General features: G+C 35.0%; 1 long non-coding RNA gene across 1 annotated transcript in view; it reads right to left on the bottom strand.

Annotated features, from left to right (window-relative positions):
- LOC130241422 (uncharacterized) overlaps nt 1-19,924 on the bottom strand; it is a 75,708-nt gene that overhangs the window by 27,520 nt on the left and 28,264 nt on the right. The gene's annotated exons all lie outside the window — the stretch shown is intronic.

Raw genomic sequence — 19,924 nt, 5'->3', positions numbered from 1 at the left:
GGTGTAACTCTGCAAAATCTAAATTAATATATTGCAAGCATTATTTTGAAACTGTTGCGGCTTTCCAATTGCCGCTATCATTGGTAGAGTGAGCAAGTTTTGTACGTGTAACAGTCCATAGGTAAAATATATGTAAATAAAATGTCTTTATTTATTTTCCAAAACAACCGGATTCCCTCATCTATACTGCACGCGACTCTTTTGTATGTACAGTCAAAAAGTGCTTCCTACCAACGCTCTTCCTCAATGCAGTGAAGCCACAGTTATATAGTACCGTTCTGTCACCTAGTGGCCAAATGCCATTTTACAATGTATGGCTCCGACACAAACAATAAAAAAAACTAACATTTTATGTGACATTGTGAACCTGTGATAGTTGTAAAGGATTGTTAATTAAAAGTGAAAATATTTTTGCTACTTTAAAGGGCACCTATGATGAAAATCATCTTTTGTAAGCTGTTAGGACAGAACTGTGTGTAGGTATAGTGTGTCCACGGTCATATTGGGGTGATATAAACACAATAAGTCTCTTTTTTTAGGTTAAAATAGGATCCAAATCCCTCCCATTTTGAGGCCCATGGCAACGTGGCTTAGGAGTGCGGTTTCCTCGCTCAGCAAATTGATTGACAGCCGCGTATTAACATGTCTCCTTAGTAACACGTAGAATCATATCAACATGACAGGATGTACGCAAAGCAACTGGGATTAAAAGATCTGTTCAGCTCTCTGTGATCATCAATCATCATCAAATGTGATCAAGAATGGGTTTAAAATTTTTATAAAACAGTACAAGTTTGTAATTAATTACAGCGATTTACTTCAGCTTTACTTGTCGCCACAGCCACATGTCAGTACAATTATAAAAGAAGACGCTTCAATCCTGGTTTGTGGACGTTAAATCAGGTTTATTTTGTACATCAACATAATGGATATCCATACAGCAGTGGATATTAACATGTATCCTGTCACTTTTGCATGTGTGTGTGTTTGTGTGTGCGTGAACTTTATAACAACATTGTGTGTGACTCATCGAAACGCTTGAATTGAAACTCCACAACAAAAACATCAAATAATAGTAAGGAAAGTTCTTACTGTAGTATTTCTCACAAATGTAACATGAGATCTGGTTTCTTAACTGTGCTGTTTATCTGACGCAGCCGAGGCAGAGATTGAGCCACACTCTGACAGGCACGTGGGAACGGTGGGCAGGGAGAACTAACAGCTACATTGTGTTCAAAGCAGAATATCCCAATATTCTGATGGGTGTTTTGAGCTGAAATTTTACAGACACAAAAGACTTATCTTAAATCTTAAAAAAGGGGTAAAATAGGTGCCCTTTAAATAAAAATAAGCATAGTAAAACATGCAGACAATAGAGGTGGGTGGTTCATTTCGCTGTGGTGACCCCTGATAAATGAGAGACTAAGCCGAAGGAAAATTAATGCAGACAATAATATAAATGGGCTACCTAAAATATGTTAATTAAAATGCAAACATGACATAAAAAACAACTATTAATAAGAACTTCAATAGTACCTTCAGTTGAATTAATGTATTAAATGAAAAGGTACATAAAAAATGATGTTACAAAGAATTTCCATTTCAAAAAATGCTGTTTATTTAAAGTCCTGAAAAAACTTTTTAGCACAGGTATCCATGAAATTAAAAAAAATTAAAAAAGCAATGCAGCACTATAACACTGATTATAATAAGAGGAAATGTTGTTTGTTTGTTTTGCTTTGTTTTGTTTTTTTATTAGGTCAGACAATAAAATATACATAATATTGATGAATATAGATATACGCACTGATACAATTCACCAAACAAGAAATAGTTTTTTGATAGCAAATCAGCATATGGGAATCATTTCTAAACAATTATGTGACAGAGGACTGGAGTAATGATTTACAAAAATCTGCTTTAAATAACAGATGTAAATTATGTATTAGTATATATGAAAATAGAAAACATTCATTCATTTATTCATTCATTTTCCTTCAGCTAAGTCTCTTATTTTTAAGAGGTCACTACAGTGGAATGAACCGCAAACTATTCCAGCATATGTTTTTATGCAGCGAATGCCCTTCCAGCCACAACCCAGTACTGGGAAAGAAAACAGAAAACAGTAGGATTCAGTAGGATTTTTATTTTTAATATTACCTTTTACTTAAATATATAACCTCTGTAAATGTAAGTATTAGAGTATTTCCTTTAAAATCTTCTAAAATATAAAAATAAAAAAAACATAAATAAACAAACAAAATAAAACTTACATTCCTTTACATTCAATTATATTTTTGGAGAGTGAGCAAACCAAAATCAGAGAAGAAAAAGAAGAGAGAGAAAGGAAACATTCAATTCAAGGACTTTAAAGTTAGGATGGATGGCAAAATCTCCTAAATGCCCCTGAAAGTTAAAGACAATGGAGGAGGGGGAAAAGCTAATGATATCAGTCAGGAGCTCTGAGAGGATGATATAAGATCAGGTGTGGGCTTTCTTTGGAGCATCAGACAAATACATCTTCAGCCTGAGTCACTGTGACTGAGGGACAGATCACTCCGCCTGTCTCTGGGATTCAATCCACTAATACTGCCTGCAGCACAGAGCAAGACCACAGAAAATGTAGAGAACTTCAGGAGAAATTCAGGAGAACAGTTTTCATTCCTGAAATCCCAGACATGGTCATAGGGGAAATAAATCTAGCATATTTAGGGATGTTTAATAATGATAATTAAGTGATGTTTTATAAAACACATTTTGGGAGAAGCACGCAGTTTTGACAAAGCTAATTTATTATTGACAATCATTCTATTAATCAGCATAAGACCAAACCCCTATATATAGTCAAGCCGTCCTACCTTCATTTTCTCTCAACTTTCAGCATCCCTCCAGCACCCCAACACCTTTGAAGTCTGCATGAACCAAAAGCGGCGACTATTTTTATTTATTTATTTTTTCATGTTGTGGTGCAGTTCCAAGAGAAACAAAATATCATTATAAGATAAGGAAAAGTGTTTCTGTAGACTTATTACATCCTAACAGACACCTTCTGTTTGTTGTCATAGTACTGTCAAAACACAGTTGAGGGGCGTGGCTTACTTAACTTAATACCTCAAACAGACGTAATCTGAGAATTTAACAGGAAGCCCATTTTTAGATTTCAATTTTAGATTACAAGAGCAAATTATTTCGTTTTTCTTAACCACATGCACAGATGATTTTTTCACCACAAAACTAGCATTGTGAGCTAACAAAATCAATATGGTTAGTTTTGATTTTATGTGTACTTTACACCCGATTCCTACATAAATTAGAGTGCGGGGAGTGTTCTAAGGTTGAGCACTCGCACATCAATCTCTATCTCTATCCAGGCAATAACCAACACTATCTCACAACAATTCCTAACTTTTTTTATTTAGTGGCTAATTCTTATGAATTAGTATAATCTCATTTGTAGAATTTAATACGATTTGCTCATCCCCCAATGATGGTTGGGTTTAGGGGTGGGGTTTGGTGCCATGCCTCCTTTGAAAAAATCTTAATTTTTTGTACAAATCATACGAATTTGTTGACAAAATGTAAAATAGTTACATTTCCTCGTGAGATCAGGCTGGAATAAACCAAGAACTGTTCATTCACACAGAAAGTGACGAGAGCATCAAAGTAGCTGGAAGTTGTTCATTTTCAATGGCATAGGCAGATTTAACCAATAAGCAAGTTAAGCAGCCGCTTAGGGCCCCAGGAAACCTGAGGGCCCCCAAATAAACACCTAGAAGTATAAATTATACCTATAAATTATATGTAATGGCATCTTCAATCATATTTAGTTTGGTGAGGCTATATAAAAAGTTTTATTTAAATGTAATTATTACATCTGTGCAAATGTGTCCCCCACCCTCAGTCATGGAGCAGTTCAGCAGTCAAATCAGTAAAGATTTAGTTTTTAAAAAATGAAATAGTTATTTATTTATTTTTTAAATTGTGAATTCAAAAATTTTTACAAGATGCTTTACATGTCATTTTTATCTAGCAGTAAGATAAAATGTAGAAAAGGGGATTGAGATTGAACAACAGCTACATAAAGTACAAATAGGACTTTTGGGCTCCATTGACTGGAATTGCTAAGGGGCCCCAAATCACTAAATCTGCCCCTGTTCAAGGTGAGCTGGCGGTTACAAGCAGCCATTGTGGGCATCAAGGAGAGTTGAAATCAAGTCAATATTATGGTAATGAGCTATGATGCAGTTCGGCGGCAAGCAATCGAAATGTAGAAGTCCACTGCTTGAGAAGATTCCTGAGAACACAGTACTGTGAAGTTTGGTTCAAACCAAAGTTGTTCCCAAGGGTTTGATTATTGCGGTCGCCGGATTTCCAATACTATGTTTTCTAACAGGTACATACATTTTAAAAAGTTCAGCTGATGTGCATTAATGATTTTTTTTTTTTTTTCTTAATAAAAAAAAACGGGAATCTCATGCTAACTATAACAACAATGAAAACAGTATTGCTGCATTAGAATATTTCAGACATATGGACACATATTGGATAAGTGTAGCAAAGCCACAGCACATGCAACAACTTGATCTTTCATTACTAAATGAATTTGATAAAAAAAAGTGTGCAACATTTTCAAGCTAGAAAATATGTTTTGATGGGGAATGTAACTGATTTACTGGTATGCTGCAACGGCTCATTTAAATACAAGATCAACAAATGTAACAAATTTTGACGCTCTCGCCAGCAGAGCAGTAAAGGCAGACATCGTTGTCGTCAGAGCAGCCAGAGCGAACTTTGACGCTCTCGCAACCTTCGGTGTGAATGCACAGTAAGGCTATCTTCCCAAGCTTGGAGCCCTCTCCCTGGACAGCACGCTAAATATGCATATTCTATTCAGTCACATTTCTGTCAAATAATTGAACTCATGAAATGGTGTTTTGATAAATGTGTTTATGTGTTGCTACCATGGATGGTTAATAATGGTTAATGAAGTACAAATTAAGAAAACAACATTATACAGACAAAACATGCTGCGAATTGTCTCAGTACTACGAATATCGGCAGAATATAATTGGGCTGCAAAAACTTACAACACAAGGGATTTGGATATAATCAATATTGGGTTAAAATTGTAATGTAATGTCTGTTATGCAAATGTGATATGGTTTTGTAATAATTAATTAACAAAATAATTAACAAAATTAATTATAAATGATGCCTATAAAAACATATCCTCCACCTCCTCCTATATTTCTGCCACATCAAACAGTTATTGGCATCACAGTCTCAATACAAATGGCAGAGAATGAGATGTCATGTTAAAATAACACGCTGTCCATTTCCCAATACAGAGCATAACTAATTCCTGCTGTCTGTCAGTCCGCATCTGACACGTCTCTGTGGATTGGCCAGTGTGTTTATGCCACTGCTATTTAATGATTAACAGACCCTGTCTTTATTGTGATGGGCTGCAAACTGGGCTTTGTTGTGCTGACAGGCTCACTTAACTCTCACAGAGCGGTCAGAAGCATGTGTAATGGATGGTGAGTTTTCACTCTGGGATCTCTGACTATCAATACAATTTGCTCTTTATGTTGGGCTAAGGCCTGTTGCAGAAAATCAATGTTTACCCCCTGATAAGCCCATTCAGACCAAGAACGTTAACTTTAACAATAACAACTGCATCCATGTGAATACATTTAGATGATTTTCTATTCATTTTAACTCAAATTATGTCATCACATAATGATTTTATCTTGATTTGAAAATATTACACTGTTGAATGTAAGTTATTTCACAACTACATGTATTAGTGCAGTTCATCAAGTATATCTGTCATTCATCAATTATAAATGTTAACAGGTATTAAGACCGTCTACATGACTGCTAATTGACAAAGCTATTTGTTGTCTATAGAATGTCTCAAAGGAACACAAAATAAGATCTTTAGAAGAACTATTTGTATTTAACATTTGGTGCACACATTGACTTCCACTACATGGAGATGTTTTTATCATTACATGTTCAATATTATACAAAAGACAATACTGGAATGACAAAGTAAGTGTGAGTTGATGAAAGAGTTGTAATGTTTGGGTGATGTAATATATAATTATTAAGTAATCTAATATAAGCACTTAAACATATTGGCCACTTTTAAATAAAGCTGTTCAACTGATTATTGTATATATAATTAATTATATATACACTACCAGAGAAAAGTTTATTTAATTAGGACAGTAAGGTCTGACTTTGCTTAGACAAAAGTCTTGTCACTTAACAGAAATAATGTACAGTATAAAGTCATGGTGCAATGAAAAAAATATATATTGTGTATGACTTCATGGGCTTGGAGGACCTTATCCATACATCTCTGCAATGACTCAAATCACTTATTAATAAAGTCATTTGGAATGGCAAAGAAAGCGTTCTTGCAGGACTCCCAGAGTTCATCAAGATTCTTTGGATTTATCTTCAATGCCTCCTCCATCTTACCCCAGACATCCTCAATAATGTTCATGTTTGGTGCCTGGGCTGGCCAATCCTGGAGCACCTTGACCTTCTTTGCTTTCAGGAACTTTGATGTGGAGGCTGAAACATGAGAAGGAGCCCTATCCTGCTGAAGAATTTGCCTTCTTCTGTGGTTTGTAATGTAATGGGCAGCACAAATGTTTTGATACCTCAGGCTGTTGATGTTACCATACCCTGCAGATCTCTCGCACGCCCCATACTGAATGTGACCCCAAACCATGATTCTTCCTTCACCAAGCATGACTGATTTCTGTGAGAATCTTGGGTCCATGTGGGTTTTAATAGGTGTTCTGCAGTATTTGTGATGATTGGGAGGCAGTTCAACAGATGATTCATCAAAATAATCTACCTTCCACTTTTCCAAACGATTAATTAGAAATCAAGTTATTATTTGTTGCTCTTACAATTGGGATCGATGAGAGACTTTTGTCAGGTAGTGTACATGTATAATCAGTCAATGTCAATGTTCAAGGCAATCTAGAAAAGTTTAAACCAAGCATCAGAATGGAAGAAAACTAAAAATATCTAGTTGTCCCCAGAGGTCAGATTTTGAGCTGACAGAAAGGAGAGATTAAAGGAATAGTTCACCCAAAAATCTCATCTACTTTACCTTGTGTGCTTTTAAACCTTCATGAGTTTCTTTCTTCCTTTAAACACACACACAAAAAGAATTTTCTTGCTGACCCACTGACTTAAATGAAAAAAATACTAATAGAAGTCAAAGGGTCATTGCAACCAGCATTTTTCAAAAATTGTCTCTTGTGTTTAACAGAAGAAAGAAACTCAAATAGGTTTTGAACAAGTGAAGGCAGAGTAAATGACTTCATTTTGGGTGAACTATGTATATAACCACTTGTTACAACAGAGGCCTTCAGAAGAGCATCACTGAACTCACAACACACTGATGCAGATCACAACGATACCACTCACACGACCTTATCAAGATAGAATAAAAATAGAGAACTCCAGTAACACATGTATTAAAGGGAGAACATTTTAATGAAATAAAATCAATGCCAATGCGTTTCGGCGTAAAATCCTTCCCACAAAACACATCACATACCAACATTTCCAAAGGCTTTTAATATACATTTCTACCTTAGAACTTCTAATTAGAGATTAGAAACAGTTGATAAACCAGACTCAATTCTTCACTACAATCAATCAGCAGGAACTGACTATACAAGTGGAAATTAATCAGTTGACATGAATCCACATCAAATCAACACATAATCAAACAATACAAATTAAAATTACAAATTACAAAATCAAACAATACAAATCCACTGCTGGAGGATGAGGAGATTCCCCCTACAAAAGTTTGAAAGCACTTTGAGTACTGAGAATAGTACTATATATGTAAGGAATTATTATTATTATTGTTGTTGTTGTTATTATTATTATTATTATTATTAATATTAATATTATAAAAAAAAAAAAAAATCACAAAAAATCTTTTTATAAAAAGTCTTCATTCATACGTTTTGGAAACAATCTTCTTAAATGAAAAATCCAAAAATCCTCCCGCTTCTTCCAATAATCCAGAGGTTCCCAAACTTTTCAGCCTGTGACCCCCAAAATAACAATTCCAGTTACTCGCGACCCCCACTATCCTCGGAGGTGGTTATAAGTATTGCATTGCACAAAATGGTGCACACACACCAATAGGCCTATAAAAACACGAGCATAGTAAATGAATAAATTACAAATAAATAAATAAATAAATAAATAAATATATATATATATATATATATATATATATATATATATATATATATATATATATATATACATATATATATGATTGTTGCACTTTTTTGTGTTGTTAATATACTGGTTATGCTGTTGTCAATTTGCTGGTTAAATAGATATGGTTAATATTAAATTAAACAAATGAATAAATGACACAAAAAAGTGCAACAGTCATATATATATATTATATTAACCTCATTTAATAAGACTGGTGGGGACAATGTTTACTGTACAAGATATTGTTGGTTTAATTTTGGAGAACGCCACTTGAAGATCATCTATCTTCAGTCGTGTATGATATTATAATCTTCTTAAAAAAAATATATATTCTTAATGTACTGTACATGAGTGCCGTAAAGGTTTACCATGGTGCTGTAAAATCAATCTGCTGCAACTGACACTATTAATGTTAAATATTACAATTTATATTATTAATATAATGTAAACACCACAGTGGGCGCAATACAAAGGAAAAAAAATTAAAGTAAGTAACTATTTATCCATTCATTCATTTTCTTTTCAGCTTAGTCCCTCTATTCATCAGGGGTTGCCACAGCGTAATGAACCAACAACTTATCAACATGTGTTTTACGCAGCAGATGCCCTTCCAGCCACAACCCAGCACTAGCAAAAGTATGTAACTAGTAAATATTATTTTTTATCTTTTATAGGTTAAGGATAAAATATGGTAACTCTAATAGTCTAATAAAAAAAAATATTTTTTCAAATCCCCAAGCGACCCCTCCACATTGTCCTGCGACCCCCACTTTGGGAACCACTGCTATAATCAATGTTGCCACCCCTCCAAATCTTCCTAAAATCACACCAAATTAAAAGACAGGAAAAAGGTTGCTTCAAACTCCATGAAAACATGCATCCATCCTGCCATCCATCCATGTTCATAGCACACTTTGGGCCCCTTAATACAACACATTCTTCCATCAGGACAATGAATGTACCATGTGAAAAAAGCTCAAATCATCTCTAAATGGTTTCTTGAATATGAAAGTGAATTCACTATACTCAAATGGCTACTCCACAGTCTACAGATTTTCGTGGAGCACCATTTAAATGTGGTAAAACAGGAGATTTGATCATATACTGTATGTGAAGCTGACAAATCTGCAGCAACTGTGCAATCATGTCAATATGAAGCAGCGTGTAAACATTTTAAGTTCCTTAAATCTATGCCGCAAAAAATGAAAGCAGTTCTAAAGGTGAAACATGGTCCAACTCAGCGGTGACCAGATCAACCAAATGAATCACATACAGTTGAAGTCAGAATTATTAGCTCTCCTGAATTATTAGCCCCCTGTTTATTTTTTCCCGCAATTTCTGTTTAGCGGAAAGAAGATTTTTTTTTAAGCAAATTGCTCAAATTTTATCGTTTTAATAACTAATTTCTACTGATTTGTTTTAACTTTGCCATGATGACATTACATAATCTTTTACAAGATATTTTGCAAGATACTAGTATTCAGCTTAAAGTGACATTAAGGCTTAAATAGGTTAATTAGGCAGGTTATAGTAATTAGGTAAGTCATTGTATAAGAGTGTTTTTTTCTGTACACAATCTAAAAATATATTGCTTAAAGGGGCTAATAATATTGACCTTTAAATGGTTTAAAAAAATGTAAAGGCTACTTTTGTTTTAGCTGAAATAAGACTTTCTCCAGAAGAAAAAACATTATAGGAAATACTGTGAAAAAAATCTTTCTCTTTAATCATCATATGAAAAATATTTTGTTTCAACTGTATATTAGGCTACCGGACTTTATACTGTGCATCTGTCATTATGTAAACAAAGCAATGACCTTGAATTAATAAAGGTTAGTGGTCAGTAAAAGGCAAGATCTGGGAAGGCAGAACAGGTTGATGGCCATGTCACCTCTGTCTCCTCCTGTCATCCATCCAGCACTGTGGAGAAAAGTTCTCTCTGCATATTTTTTGTCTCACCCTCAAGGTAATAAATCAAAGAATTGACTTTGTGCATGTATAACTGTGCATGTGTGTGTGTGTGTGGGTGTGTGGGAATAACTGCTGATCTGTCACAGGGGCTCAATGACAAGAGTGACTTTGTAAGAGGCAGCGGAAGGACACATACAAAAACTTGCAGCTGAACAGACAGGGATTTTGTGTAAGGATCTCACACAAATCTCCTGACTGGCCTCCACACATTCACAGAAGGGGAGCTGGAGGGGGGTTGAGAAAGGAAAAAAGAGCTGAAATACCTAATATCTCTCCATGGGCACACCACAGCCTTGTTCTGTTTTCTTTCTCCATTCATCCATGAATTATTTTAGCACAAAATTGCAAATTAAGCAAGGCCTTGTGCCAGAACTGCAGTCAACAGCATCTGAAATACCTTTTGATTTTTTTTTAGGTGACCTCATCTGCCTATTGATTTTCCTTGATGCTTGTAAATCATTGTTAGCTTTCATCTTAAGAAGTTTAAAAAGTCAAGCAGAATTTAAATATTTACAAAACAATTTAGCCCCTTTCATCCAAATGTTTGGCTCCAGTTTCTAATGAAGGCATCTGATAAGACTAAAAACGTCAGCACACTATTAAATGCACAAGGACACATGGTGTATTTTTACTTTCCTTTGTTACTCATTTTTACTGCTTTTGTTTTCCTAAGTCAGGCATGTCCAAGCTCGGTCCTGGAGGGCCGGTGTCCTGCAAAGTTTAGTTTCAACCCCAATCAGACACACCTGGGCTAGCTAATCAAGCACTTACTAGGCTTTCTAGAAACATCTGTGCAGGTGTGTTGAGGCAAGTTGGAGCTAAAATCTGCAGGACACCGGCCCTCCAGGACCGAGTTTGGACACCCCTGTCCTAAGTAAACTTAAATCTCACTGCCATCCGAGTCATGGCACCAACTAGAGAGAGATTTGAATTTATTGCCATATCAGTTACCATGACTATTTCATGGCAAATACAAATAAAATTTACATTCATTAATTTGCCTTCGGCTTAGACACTTTTCTATCAGAGGTCACCACAGCAGAATGAACCGCCAACTATTTCGGCATATGTTTTATGCAGCGGATGCCCTTTCATCCACAACCCAGTACTGATAAACACCCATACCCTCTCACATTCACACATGCACTCATACACTACGCACGTCATGATTTTGCCAAGTAAAATGCGATCCTGGATTAACATCTATGTTGATCCTGGAACATCATTTTTATTCGAAAATGTAATCCATACTTATTCCCTACCCCTAAACTCAACCATAACTGAATTATTCTCAAATTCAGAGAGGAATAATAGTTAGATAACTAGCATGTAGAAGTGCATAACTCTAACTGTAAGCTTAAACTTAAAATAAATGATAAACATATCCCTTAATTCTGATTGGCTGATTGAAATGTTGCTCCAGGATCAACATAGATGTTAATTCAGGAACATGTCCTACTTGGTGAAATCAGGTTGGCGCACACACTACGGCCAATTTTTTGTTTTTCCAATTTACCAGTAGCGCTTGTCTTTGAACTGTGGGGGAAACCGGAGCACCTGGAGGAAACTCACACCAGCTTGGGAAGAATATGCAAACTACACACAGTAATGCCAACTGGTCCGTCCGGGACTCAAACCAGCGACCTTCTTGCTGTAAGGCGACAATGCTAACCACTGAGCCACCTAAAACTTACATATATGTTATAAATATAATTTTTAATAATAAACAGGTTTATGACAATAAAAAGACTTCAACAAAATGAATAATACACAAAATAAGACAAAAACTGTTTTAATGTTGACAGTTGTATCTGACTGCAGACTTGCATATGGAAGCTGAGACACGCAGTCTCAGACACAATGCACTCAATGGGGCTAGTGACGTCACTGTGAGAGTAGGGTTAGGGACAGGGTTAGGTGTAGGTAAAAGCATTGCATGCAGCTCAGCTTGCATCTGCAGCAGGTCTGCAGCCAGACCCTTTTCAATTATGTGCCTGCTGCAGCAATGCTATATGGCAGCAAAGTTCCTTGATTCTTATGCTAGAATGAGAGTATATGATTTCTTTCCATGTCAGCCTGGAAAATAGCAACTTTTCATTTTTCGTTAGTCTTAGTACACTATGCTACTACAGAATGGTCAAGCTTGAAATAGGAAAATTATCCATAACACTTTAATTTAGGTCACAATACATGGTATTAGCAAATCATTAACTAACACTACTAGCTTAATAAACTACTAATTAGCTACTTATTAATAGACAACAATTTAACTTTTGAAAATCATATATCCCATTTCACAAAAACTGCCTTCTTTCATCTGAGAAATATCGCTAAGTTACGAAGTATGCTATCCATCTCAAATGCAGAAATGCTAGTTCATGCTTTTATGACTTCTAGGCTGGATTACTGTAAAGCTTTGTTTGCTGGTTGCCTGGCATCCTCTATTAACAACCTTCAGCTAGTGCAAAATGCAGCTGCCAGAGTTCTTACCAGGTCTAGAAAATATGGTCGTATCACCCCAATTTTATCCTCCTTACACTGGCTGCCTGTTAAGTTTCGTATTGATTATAAAATGTTGCTTCTTACCTATAAAGCTTTAAATAATCTAGCTCCCGCTTTTCTAACCAACCTTCTGTCTTGCTACAATCCAAGCCGCTCTTTAAGATCTCAAAACTCAGGGCTTCTGGTAGTACCTAGAATAGCAAAGTCGAGTAAAGGAGGTTGAGCCGTCTCATTTGTGGCTCCTAAACTCTGGAATAGCCTTCCTGATAATGTCCGAGGGTCAGACACACTCTCGCAGTTCAAAACTAGCTTAAAGACCTATCTTTTTAGTAAAGCATACACTCAACGCATCACATAGCAGTATGATGCATGCATGTACTCCATGCAGGCTTTTGCATCTTGTTTATATACCCTATGAACAGCAGCTATGCTAATTATTCTCTTAATTCTCTATTTCCACTTGGAGATACTCATCCCGAGGCCCCAGAGATTATGCAGCGCCACTGTTGCGATCCAAGACCTGTGAAGAGATGATCCCAAGGTTTCCAAAATCCCGGACCAGGCCATATCCTGAGCAGCTGCTGTGGTGGTCATGGAGGAGTGGCGAGCATGAGACTGATTCCTATGAGACTCCAGGCACAGAGGAGTCTTAGCTGATGCCCAGCGTTCTCCAGCCTCCGGTGCCTAGACTGCAGCTTTGCACAAGACATTTGGCCATAGGAGAAATGGTCGTGCCCAACTGAGCCTGGTTTCTCTCAAGGTTTTTATCCTTCACTTTCATCAGTTGGTGAAGTTTGTTCCTCATCACTGTCGCCACTGGCTTGCATGGTTCGGGACTTGTATAGCTGCACATCGATGGATTTGCTCTTCAGTGTTTGGACTCTCAGCAGTGAATATTAAACCACATTGAACTGAACTGAACTTAAACTCTGAAAACTGAACTCCCTTTAATCTTCTATGTGAAGCTGCTTTGACACAATCTACATTGTAAAAGCGCTATAAAAAAAAGATGAATTGAATTGAATTAAATTGAATTCAATAAAGTTGGATTTAGGTTGTGGGTAGGATTATAGATGCAGAATAAGATCATACATTATAACTACTAATGTACAGTTAATATCTTAATAATAGGTAAGTAAAAAGCCAGTAGTAGATTTTAGGTAAATCCATAAATTTTTCATAAATTGTGACCTAAACTAAAGTGTTAACAAATAATCAAACTACTCAACGGTCATTTTTGAGCAAGATGCTAATAGTCTATTCCGATTAATTGATGTATGCTAAGCAAAGATGAATGGATTCATAAATGGTAAAACTCAACTGTTTAACTCTAGGATAGTTGTAAAATTAGGGTTCATGTAATACTTTATAAAGAAGCTCTTAAGACATACTTCAGACATATACTCTTGATGACAATATTCTTGACTGAATGATTTATTGATTGCATGCTATTACGTTATTGTTACAATTTGTCAATATAACATTTTTTAAAACTCCAAACGTAAAATTGTATTTAAACAAACTGCAACAAAATAACAAAGGCGTCCAGATTGCCAGATTGCTTCTGCCATCAATTTAAGGATGTAGCTACATGAGACTTTTGAAATCTGTTCACAAATTATATACGCTCAAGGTAAAAATAAATACATAAATATAAAACAGCAAAAAAGATGTCATTTGTTTTGACAAGGAATCTATTTTCTGCCTGCTAAAGGTCAACATTATGCAGAGGAACTGTCTGTACATAAATTGCTGCAGGGCATCATACATCATATGATGAATAAGATCAACAATTATCAATGCGCAAGTCAAACTCACTCAGGAAGGCATCAATTTCTGACACGGTTCCACACATCACTTAATGAAAAATTCGAATCCATGTACACTACTGTTTGAAAATTTGAGCTTGATGTTTCTGAAGAAAGTTTTCATATGAAGTGAAACTGCACTTAGTCAAAAATATAGTAAAATAAATGTTTAGTAACACTTTACTTGAAGGGGGTGTTCATAAGACCTAATTATGGCATGACACATCATGAAGATTTTATGCATGCTCATGACAACTGTTACTGCTCAGTTATGCAACACAATCTCACGGCAATTCGTAACTTTTTGATTTAGTGGCTAATTCGTATGAATTCGTACGATCTAATTTGTACAATTTAGTACGATTTGCTCATCCCCCAATGACGGTTGGGTTTAGGGGTGGGGTTAGGTGCCACGCCTCCTTTTTAAAATCGTACAATTTCGTACGACTGAACTGAATTAGCCACTAAACTGATAAAACGTAAAATACTTACATTTTCTCGTCAGATCAAGCTGAGTTATGTCATTTTAAATGCAAAGATGGCATTGTTTGAGGTGTCTTTGTTATGACACCTTGGCATTACCAAGACAATGTAACTTGTCATAAATCTGTCATAAACATGAGTGTCGTGAGACTATTAGACTTGTGTTATGTGTTTCATAAGTGCCATTAATATTTGTCTTGATGTCAAATACAAATGTACAAATTGAATTTGTCATTACATGTCATTAAATATTAATATTAAATATAATATTTTATAATTTTATTATTAAAGTATTGGCTATTTTAATTAGAAATTTAAATGAAAAGTGATCAGAAAAGTATTCATGGACCCATGAAAATTATGTTTATGATGGATTTATGACAAGTTATGTTCTGTCAAGTTGTCATGATAAAGACAAAAACAGGTTACGATGTATTTGTTTATGTCAGCTTGTCATAAAGACATCTCGAACAATGTCATCTTTGCATTTAAAATGACATAACCGAGTGAATTATACTTAATGACAGCTGTCATAAGCATGCATAGAATCTTATTCATATTCATAACATGTGTCATGACAGCCTTACAAACAAGTAAATGTTACCAAATGTATTTACTTTATGTACAAACAACTGCTAATTTACACAAATGTCTCGTAAACTACAACAGGTCGCTGTCTCTCATTACAAAAAGCACTGTGCATTCCTGTCAGCAGAAACAACCATTTACTGTAGGCCACTGATCAATATACTTATTTCCATTTAAACAGTTTCTGACCAGCGTCACATGGGTCATTTACTTACGCTTGAGCTAAAATGGCACAAACCTGTAATGCTCTCATTAGACCAGACTAGATTGAACAAACCTCCTCTGCACGAGACAGTGATCCCGACAGTGCTCATCTCCCCTGTCACCATGCAATCTGTCATTTAACTGGCTAGCGGTTAGCCTTTGCCCAATCCATCAGTGAGTGTGTGCACTTCAATGTCAACCGGACTCTGAAAAAAAAAAACATGAGACGTGCGTGCTGCTCACGGGGTTGTTTATGTGACACTGGAACCATCTGTCTTCTGGCTTTTGTTAGCTTTAAATTGTTTATGCTTGCATTGACGTGCTGTATTAGTCATATAAAGCATCTGAGTGAAGGCGCTGAGAGAACAGAGACCTTAAAAGGATTCACGGCAGACACGTAAAGTTATTCCATCCTGGCATTTGATGAAATGATAATAAAGCCTCAGAAGTGTGGGCAGTTTGACTTTTAAGCCAGAATGAATGTGAACTTTGTGCTGACCATATTGGATTGCCGTGTGAAGGCTCAATGATGGTCAGAAGGTAAATCTGACGCAATAGTTTGAGATTTTGAGAAGGGGAAGACTGAAAGGTCATTAGGTTTAGTTTATTTAAAAAAATAAATAAAATAACGTTTATTGGAATTTAGTTATTAAAACTATTATGTTTAGAAATGTGTTGAGGAAATCTCTCCGTTAATCAAAAATTGGGGAAAAAATAAACGGGGGCTAATAATTCAGGGGGGTTAATAATTCTGACTTCAGCTGTATATATTGAGCATTTATTCACCCTCATGTTGTTGTAAATTCATAGTGCTCAAACGCATAAAAGAGCATATTAAATGGGAGTAAAGTGTCTAATGTTTTAAAATGTGTGTGAAATCATGTGATCATCATTTATTGTAACAGATACATTTATGTACAAATAAAACCCAATATTTTTACTTTTTTTTATTTTTAATAAGTACAGATCAGATTAAGTGATCATCATACTAAATTATTTTTGAAATTATTCACTTCATGCATAAAAATTGGTAAAAACCTAGTGGTTTAAAAGTAGCTAGGTATAAAGTTTTAAAATGAAAGATAGCTAAACCGTGATGCTTAAAAAGTGTTTCAATATGTCATCTAATGCTTCTTGTTTTACATTTGCCAGAGAATATTTTTATGAGTCTCACTTTAAGTACAAATTATCAAGTACAATTATTATGATTATTAAACCAAAGACTAAGACTTTTAGAGAAATAAACTACTAATTAGCTGCTTGTTAACAGTTCGTAAGCTAGTAGTTGGGTTTAGGTATGGATAGGATTAGGAATGTAGAATAAAATCATACTTTATAACTACTAGTAAACAACCAATTTCATAATTATTGGCAGGTAATATGCGGTTAATAGGTATATATATATATATATATATATATATATATATATATATATGGGCCAGCAGCCTAGTGGTACTGCGTATATATATATATATATATATATATATATATATATATATATATATATATATATATATATATATATATATATATATATATATATATACACACACACACACACACCACATATAAACGGTACACTTAAAAAAGAAATGTGTACAGCTCATACAAAACAATATAAAGTGATGCATAGATTACACTATACTAAAGCCAGACTTAATAAACTGTATCCTTCTATCTCTCCTTTGTGTGACAGATGCAAAGGTGCAATCGGGACCTATGATCATATATTTTGGTCCTGTCCAGAAGTATCTGAATTTCGGAAAATTATCTTTGGACTTTATTCCCACGCTTATGAAATGGACATTTAAAACTGATGTGGGATTAGCATTGTTTGTATGTTAAGATCAGGCTCTAACTTAGCCTAAACATCCACAACTCTCTCTTTTGTTTGGCATGGTGTTGGCCAAGAGAGTGATTCTGATCAGTGAAAATCCACAACACCTCCTACTTTTTTTAAATGGTTAGCTGAAATGGTTTCAGCCCTCAAGTTGGAAAGGTTGTGTGTCTCTAGATTTGGCAAACAAAAGATGTATAACAAAATATGGGGCCCCTTCCTTAGATGTATAGGTTAACAATTTTTTACTTTTTTTGTAATATTTTTTCTCTCCTTCCTTTTTACATGTCATCCTATTTTGTTTCTTATTCCATTAGACTGGCTGAGATTTTTTGATGGTGCTGTACAATTGCTGCATTGTTGGCTAGTGTTTTGGTGCATGCTCTGGTTAGTATCAGGTAATAACACAGAGATGTATTTGTTAACATATATGCATGATGTACACTATTGGGTCTTATGTTGCATATAAACTTCTATAAATAAAGTAAAAATATGTATTTATATATAAATGTGGTATCAGGTTTTACACTATTAGAATCAAATGTAAAAAAAAATGTAATAAATGTTTAAGATTAAAAAACAAATGTAAAAGTTATTTTTTTGGGATTATTTGGTCCTCTACTAGTTTACATGTTCAGCGAGACTAACCACAAATGTTAACCATGAATACATCCTGCATGTTTTCATTCAAAAACAAATTGACTTTAGTCTTGCATGTAATGGCTGCCCTCAAGTGGCCTAGTTGTGTAGTTACTAAAAAAAAAAAAAAACAGGATAACCCTTAACCTGCAAGTCAAAAACAAACAGATTTCATAAGGTGTTTGGCATGACTGCATTCATAAATACTTTCCCACAATCCTTCCTCGCAGTCTGAACCTCTTATTCAGCGCAATCCGACTGAACTTGAGCTCTTCTGACTGAATGCTGTTGTACAAAATGAGCAGTTGTTACTAGTGGGTCAATAAAGAGAGACGTGTCATTAGACTGTGTGATGGAGGAGGAGAAGAGGAACAGAATCTGAGTGAACGTGATCAAGAGACAAACTGAGTCATTTCTGCCTTGAGGGAGAACGGAGCTCTTTCCTGCTCCTCAAACCTCCATTTTACTGGAATCGCCTCCCTTTATCAATCCCGAGGGGAGGAGGGGGGGACTCCTGGGGAAGGACCATGACTGCCCCCTTCTGCTGAAAGGATAAATTATAACAAGCCTGATAATTTACCATTTACTCTCAATCTTTTCCAAGGTAATATTTAAGGAGTTCAACTTTACATCTTCATGAACAACCCTTCCATTTGCTTATAATATCTATTACTTGTAAAGATCCATGACAAATTCTATTAGAACAAATGCAGACCAAATACATTTTGTTTGGAGGGCTGGACATTTATTTATTGGAAGCCCATTCCTGCCAGGTAAGAAAAAAACACTCCTTAAAAATTCCAAATTATGACTTAATATCATTTTAGTTACAATAAATAATCACATAATTTTGATTTGACATGGGGTAGTGGGCATATTTATACAACTGCATATCGGTGTTGTTATTTTTATTTTATTTATTTTGTTACACTCTAAAATTTCCAATACATCCAATATACTAAAAAAATTTAATTCAATTATTTATTAAATTTACAGTCTGAATTTGTCACAGTGGTTAGGTTTGTCCATATTGGACTCAAATGTGGGTTGAAATAACCCAGCATTTTTTAAAGTGTAAAGACTGCAGCCACGTTTTCAACAGCTAATTGTGAAACTTATTACTTCCATGTTGACATGCAGCAACAATTTGCAGTAATTACAACACCAACGCCAACTCTGCTTGATGCCATAAAACAAAATGTAAAGTTGACACACAAATTACATGTTAAACTGTCAGAAGTTTTTTTAACACGCTTCACAAGGAATTTTGCAGATTGACTAGTTTTTTTCATCTTCCTCAAGACAAGAGCACAAAGAATTTCAGCTCTTCAAAATTTCTAACTTGCTGCACTACTAGACTTTTCCACATACTAACAGAATTCTTGACAAATGATTACTGCTTGCAACTCAAAGTAATAAATAAAACTGTTAATAAAAATATTTTAAGAACTAGTAATAACATGGCAAGATATACAGTTGGAATTGGAAGGCACAAAGATGCAAAAGCATGAAGTAAAGTCAATGACAACAGTCAGAAAAATGCTTGCGATGAAAATTAATCTGTAAATCGTGATAATAAAATTCAAAGTAAAATAATTTATCTTTTTTTACTCTA

The sequence above is a fragment of the Danio aesculapii genome, chromosome 15, assembly GCF_903798145.1.
Source record: "Danio aesculapii chromosome 15, fDanAes4.1, whole genome shotgun sequence".
NCBI lineage: Eukaryota > Metazoa > Chordata > Actinopteri > Cypriniformes > Danionidae > Danio > Danio aesculapii.
The sequence above is the reverse complement of the archived record's forward strand: the minus strand, read 5'-3'. Positions and strand labels throughout refer to the sequence as shown.